Genomic DNA, 7266 nt, shown 5'->3' on the forward strand with positions numbered 1-7266 from the left:
GATGGGTCCATCCGGTATTTTATGGTGTAAGGGCTGGGTCAGCGTCAGAAAAAAGCCACGCATTGTTTAGTGATGTCGGTGCAGTGTCGTTGGCTGGGGGCGTACTCATACATGCACAACTCCTTGTTAGTATAGTGGACCGTATCTCCGCCTGTCACGCGGAAGGCCGGGGTTCGATTCCCTGACGGGGAGAGATATTGTTTTTCTGCCACCGAACGACACATCCAAAAGGTTTTGGTGCAGCCAGAGGTTACAGAAGGAGTTCTGCTTTGACATCAGCCCAAACCAAAGGAAATGCGTTGGCCGGGAATCGAACCCGGGTCAACTGTTTGGAATGCAGCTATGCTCACCACAATACCACCAACGCAGGTGGATGACCCCGGCTTGCACGGTCAGTAAGAACGCTCAAAGCACATGAGCAAGTCCAAGGTTTGGATCCCGTCAAGTACAAGAAAGTGGATGCTTTTTCGTGCTGGTAAATAAATACGACGTGGTGACGGAGGAACCGCAAAAGCTGCAAATACAGAAGGTGACCAGTTGCGCAACCTCCCACCGCATGTTGGCAGTCGGCCAAATTTACTCTTTTCTTGACATTCCAGTGTAGCTCTGCTGTGATCAGAGCCTCCAAAAATACAGATCACTCGCAAAAAGTTCCCCTCCACGGAAATCTTTAGTAAAAGGCGAAAGATTTATGCGATAATGAAGAGAAACTCGAGCTGCTGTCTCCAAGCCCTTGGGCCTGTGCGCTCCCTGTGGTAAACCACTACGCTCGCCAAGGGTAAACTAGGGTGTCGACACCTGCCCACTTGCATTTCGTCACCCCCCTCACTGCAAACGGGAGGAGTAAAAGTCACAAAAGTCCCTTCGGTCGCCCAGTAACCACAAGCCCAATGAAGGCAATGCAATCTCTTTCTCATGCCTCCATCTGAGAAGTTGGAGAAAACAATTAAACAAATAAAAGAGTCCAAATAAAACCCCTGTAACGTGTAGCATTCCAAAAGTTGTTTGGATCCCATCACGTACAAAAAAGCGCTGTCTTTCCGTGCTGGTTAAATAAATGTGACGCCGGAACCGCAAAGGCTGCAAATACAGAAGGTGACCAGTTGAGCATCCTCCCACCGCATGTTGGCAATCGGCCAAATTCTGTCTTTTCTTGACATTCCAGTGTAGCTCTGCTGTGATCAGAGCCTCCAAAGATACAGGTCACTCGCAAAAAGTTCCCCTCCACCGAAATCTTTAGTAAAAGTCACAAAAGTCCCTTCGGTCGCCCAGTAACCACAAGCCCAATGAAGGCAATGCAATCTCTTTCTCATGCCTCCATCTGAGAAGTTGGAGAAAACAATTAAACAAATAAAAGAGTTCAAATAAAACCCCTGTAACGTGTAGCATTCCAAAAGTTAAACGAACTCAGCTGATTATGGGTCCATCCGGTATTTTATGGTGTAAGGGCTGGGTCAGCGTAAGAAAAAAGCCACGCATTGTTTAGTGATGTCGGTGCAGTGGCATTGGCTGGGGGCAAACTCATACATGCGCAACTCCTCGTTAGTATAGTGGACAGTATCTCCGCCTGTCACGCGGGGGCCAGACGCACATAGGTGTAGAGCGCTGACTAGCCAATAGGAAGGAAGTAAGTTCCAGGGAGGCGGGACGAGTAAAATACACACAATTAGAGGTTCGAATCCCGCCTTGGCCGCAAATAACATAAAATGAATGTGTAATCATTTTTCATCTAAATACACTTTAAGTACGATTAGCATATAATAAACGAACTTTGTGCACAAAGATAAAATAAAACTTTTAATAATTGTACTTGTGTGGGATATTCAAAATGTGCAACGGTCTTAATGAACATTTACATTATAATAGAGTATAGTTATCTATAATAGAGAAAATATTTGAATGTGAATAATTGAAAAGAACATTTTGATCATGTTTTAGACCTCAATTTTTAAAGAGACATTCACTTTATATTTGTATAACTATGTACAGAAAACCCATATATATGAAATATAACCAATAAACAGCAAAAAAGTAAGTTTCTAATTTTTATTTATAGTACAATAATATACACATGATATAAAACTGAAAAATTTAATTACTACAGTACAGTACTAACCAAAATATATAATAATTAAATAAATATACATTAAATAATGATAGATTAAACAACAACAATAATAAAATCTAACGTTGTGGAGAACAGAGGAAAAACAAGAAATTGTTTTTTTTAATTATATAATTATGTACATTTAGGTATGTTTAATAGTAACATTTATTAACATTTAGTGTTTACAAATCTGAGCAAGATAATAACAATACAAGTCTATAAAATTAACTAATAAAACAACTAAAATACAATTTAATACAATAAAATATAATACTTTTGGTATTATTTGTAATGAACAAATGGAAATAAATGAAATAATTTAAAATTACAGATTAAACAACAGTAATAATAATAAAATCTAAAGTTGTGGAGAACACAGGAAAAAACAAACAAGAAAAACATATATTTTAAATAAAAAAATTATGTACAGAGTTTAATAGTAACAGTTATTAACATATAGTGTTTAAACTGAAGCAAGATAAAATAAAATAATGCAAGTCAATAAAATAAAATAAAAACACAAAAATACAATGCAATACAATAAAATATATTACTTTTGGTATTTGAATGAACAAATAGAAATAAATAAAATAATTTTAAATTATAGATTAAATAACAACAACAATAATGATAATAACAGAATCTAAAGTTGTGGATAACAGGGGAAAAAAACAAGAAAAAAAAATATTTTAACATTAAATTATTATGTACAGAGTTTAATAATAACAGTTATTAACATATAGTGCTTACAAAACTAAGCACGATAAACAATGCAAGTCAATAAAATAAAAACCCACTAAAATGCAATGCAATACAATAAAATATAATATAATACTTTTGGTATTTTAATGAACAAATAGAAATAAATGAAATAATTTTTTTTAAACATTTTAAAAGTGCAACAAAATATATATACATAACCTTGTGCAAGGAATGTCTTTGGCAAATGACATGCCCAGACCTCAAATACTGCTTTGTAACACAGTGAAGTCATTTTTTATTTTCCTCCATCCACCTCTGCTTCTCAGCCTCATAGAATGGAGACTGCTGAAAGTCTCTCCATGACATTTCTGCACTCATTCCCTGAGCCTGATTAAGGGAAAACACTTTAGCAGGACAGTAAATGTATTTGCCTGCCACTCCAGGGAAACCAGTATGAATATGAGGACTGTTGGGTCCTTGTTTCAGTGGCAGGTGACAGAATCTGCACAGACGACCAGTAGGATGCTCCACTGCTGACTTCCGCTTGCTTCTCTCCACAGTGACCCTCTTCCTTTCTGCCCCTCTCTGCTTAGAGGCCTCCAGTTCCCGCTGAAAAAAAGGAGTCTCTGCAAAGTCTTCAAAAGGCATTCTGGGGTTGGTCAGGTCCTCTGCTGAATGCGTGTCAAATACTTTCTTGGAGCAGTAAAAGTATTTAACATCACTACCTTGATAAAAGAAATGTATTGAGGCGCCATCACCCATGTATCGAGACTTAGGCTGGCCACAGGCTAAACAGGATCTGGTTTGCTTTTTTTGCGGCGCCTGCTGTTGTTGTTGCTGCTGAACTGCCTGCTGCTTCTCTACGATGTCCTTCACCATCTTCTCAAGCGCTGCCTGGTCCAGAGGGACAGCCCTTGCAGGTGGATTGACTGGGGCAGGTGGCAGTACTGTCACTGGGACACTGATTGTTTCACTGCCTGAGTGAAGACGCTGCCATAACTGCTGTGTCTCCAAGAGCTTTTCTGGGCTGGTGTTGAGAGAAGCATTAGTGTTCTTTTTTTTAGCAAGGTGTTTTATGTACCTGCTTATGTGCTGCTTTGTGGTTGAGTGCAGAAGGCTGCTGGGGTCAGTGCAGGCACTCTGTACCATAGCAGCATATTCAGCATCCACCTTTGTAAGGAGATCCCGTGGTGCTTGGCCAGCAAACCATCAATGGCATTTCTCATTGGATCCGTCCATCTGTTATGGTCCAACACAAAAACTCGGCCACCTGTCTTAATGGGTCCAGTGCGAGCAGCACGGGGAGAAGCAGCTACAGGCAGTGGTGATGTGCTTGGGGGTTCTAAAAGAGATTCACAAAATTACTAAATTAAGTATTTGTGTTTTGTGTGCATAGACGAGGCAGACAGATTACACACATTGACGCCTGTATGTATAATATAATTACCTGCATCTAAAAGACACTCATCAGATGTTTGCTCCTTCACTGTCACAGCACTTGGAGTGGAAAACTGGTGAAAAATGACAGTCTGTGGGGTGGCCTCTGGTTCTGCAGCAAGAGGGGTCTTAGCAGAAGAGGTATCCTTTAAGCATTCCTGAAATTGAGCAAAATGAGCGTAATATGCGAGAGAGAATTATAAAAGTTTTTTTTTTTATCAAAAGCCTGTTATCCAAAAAAGTTTAAAGGCTTACCTGAGATGGAAATGAGAACGGAACGTCAGATGAAGACTTTTCTTGCATCTCCACATCTCCTAGGTCTGTCTTCCTGCTTTTGTGTTTGTCAAAGTCAAGAGGCACAGGTCGACAGCCTGGCTCCACATATTGCAGGCCAAACCTCTCTCCTGTGTCCCTGCTGGAGATGTGCAAGGCTGGATATTTGGGTTGCCCTGTCACTCTTATAGATGCCCTGTTTAACTCCATCATCAAAACAGGGTCAAACACTCCAGGTAAGACAACCCCAGGCTGCTTCAGGTCCACCAGCCGCTGATAATTCCAGCGTGCCACACCAGTCATACCCTGCGCCTGGAACAACTCAGGAGAGACGCGATTGCCCGTTACCCACTGAGCCTGGTGAAAATGAAACCCCTCCTGCTGTGAAGTGCCTCTTACAGGGATCCAAATGGGCACAGCAGCTCCATCACCCTTGACATGATTCAGCTGTAGGGTTCCACCGTGTCTGTAGAGGATTCCTTCCTCCACCTCAGGGTCACTCAGGCAGCCTCTAAGGATGTGGATACGCTGAATCCACCACACTTTTAACATTGAAGGTTTAAAAAGGAAGATGTTGTTGGGATCCTTTGCCAGATAGAAATGGTGAAGCACTTCTTCCACTCTTTTGACCAGCTCTCTGGGATGTGGCACTTTTGTCCTGCAGTGCTCTCTGATGTGCTGCTTGGTGGGATTAGCAGGCTCGATACCACAGAATCTGTATGCGTTCTTCAGTTTCTCCAGGTCACTCTGATCAACTACAGAGAAGGCAGAAGAGAGGAACTGGCAGAAGGAGCTATACAGAGGATGGTGCTCCGAAACACACTCCCTGGTGAACCGCCGCATACAGTGAAACAAGTCCAGTTTAACAACCATGTCCTCGTTGAACTTCCGGCAAGCGGCATGTAAATTCTTGAGGTTTCCTGATGTAACCTCTGCCACAATAGCTTCAGTGGTCATCCAGGCTTCCCACCGCTGGTGCTCATAAGGTCCTGGGTCCATCACTCTGAAAGTGGCACAGCAGTCCCTAAGTACATAAAAGGGAAAGAAAAATTCATTTGAATGTATCCATAACCTTTGCTTATACCACTTGATGTAATGTGTGATTAGATGTGATGATTTATACCTGTCCACCCACTGGTACTTGGCCTTGGGAATACCAGCAGCACTGTAGCGATTGGCCAGCCCACAGTACATTGACTCCAGGGACTGCTCACTTTCACTCTGCAGCATCACCCAGGACAGAATCATCCAGTTCTCGTTCATCACAGCATAGGATGACATTGTGCCAGATAAGAGGGTCACTTTTCTAGCAACTTTGCGTGTGTGATCTGACCTGAACACCTGTCCAAAAGTGCCTTGTAGGAGCTGAGTGAGAGCTGCTTCCTGCCGCTGATATTCATGAAGAAGGCACTCTACTAAATAGTGTGCAGAGACAGACACCCCATGCCACCCATCAGTGTCTTCGTAACCCCCAAACGGTGCAGGGGAGTCATCCTTCCTCAGTGCCCCAGTGATGGTTTTCTGACCATACAGCCCTGCTTCAGCATCCCTGACGTTCTGCACACTGAGAAGGTAGGCCAGATGGGCTCTTTCATATTTAAGGTGAAGCACCTCAGAGAGCTGGTTGGCCATGTCATTAGGGGATTTTCCAGAGCGCCTCAGTTCATCCATCACCATTTTACAGATTGCCTTCTTATAGGTGAGGAAGGCTGGCAAGATGTTTCTGAATCGCTGTGGTAGCATGTCCAGCCACTGAGGTTTATCAGCGAACCAGTATCTTTTGCATGCCTTACAACACAGACGTGAAGCAAGGATGTAATATTGCCCAGTAGTACCAAGGATCACTCGGGGTCTTCCCACACCAGAGGACACAACATTAGGATTTTGACAGCCGTAAAGACAAGGCAGGATGTAATTGTTCCTAAGCCTTTCCATTATACTGTGCTCAGGTTTCCAAATGAAAAAGGGATGGAGCTGGAAGCATTTGGGTGACGGAATGCCAGTGTTTGTGTCTATAAGCTCTGGCTGAGGTGGATAGCGCCACAAGGAGACCATATTCATGAGGTGTCTTACTGGGTGTGATCCTGGCCAGAGCCCCATGGACTCCATCTCTGTCTTCATCCAAATTCTTTGATGAAGAGAGCAGTTCCAGCGGCTAATATCTTGCAAGTAGCTAGGAACAGGTGCTTCTGTCTGTGCAGACGGCATTGATGCAGGAGCTGTAGGTGCTGATTGTGCAGCAGGAGGTGGTACAGAGCCATCAGTCTGTGAAGAAGGCATACTGGGAGAACTAGAGACTGCATGTGATGTCGGCAGAACTGCATGGAACACAAAGTAAAGGAAATTTATATATATATATAAGTGTGTATAAACACTGATTGCACATGATGTGTATTTAACTGTCTTTACCTTTTTTGGTCAAGTAGCTGGGAACAGGGGCTTCAGTCAGTGCAGACGGCATTGCTTGCAGGTGTTGATTGTGTTGCTGCAGGTGGTACAGAGCCTTCACCCCGTGAAGAAGGCCTACACACAGGAACTGATGTTGATGGAGGCTGTGGCAGACCTGCATGGAACAGCACAGGGAGGAAATTAAAAATATATTAAAACACTGAATGTACATGATGTGTATTTAATTGTCTTGACTACATTAAATGACTCATTTAATGTAACTCATGAATCGTTGTTTATTCTATCATCATTCTATTTATTCTAGTAATGCAAATTCTAATAATGTTCAAAAGTCTGTA

General features: G+C 42.4%; 1 non-coding gene across 1 annotated transcript; it reads left to right on the forward strand.

Moving 5' to 3' along the window:
- Window positions 1-120: 120 nt before the first annotated feature.
- On the forward strand, window positions 121-192 carry trnad-guc (transfer RNA aspartic acid (anticodon GUC)). The gene has a single exon. It is a non-coding gene; the product is annotated as a tRNA-Asp (tRNA).
- The last annotated feature ends 7074 nt before the right edge of the window (window positions 193-7266 follow it).

This window comes from Sinocyclocheilus rhinocerous, unplaced genomic scaffold, assembly GCF_001515625.1.
Source record: "Sinocyclocheilus rhinocerous isolate Xijiao unplaced genomic scaffold, SAMN03320098_v1.1 scaffold10295, whole genome shotgun sequence".
In the NCBI taxonomy this organism is placed as follows: Eukaryota; Metazoa; Chordata; class Actinopteri; order Cypriniformes; family Cyprinidae; genus Sinocyclocheilus; species Sinocyclocheilus rhinocerous.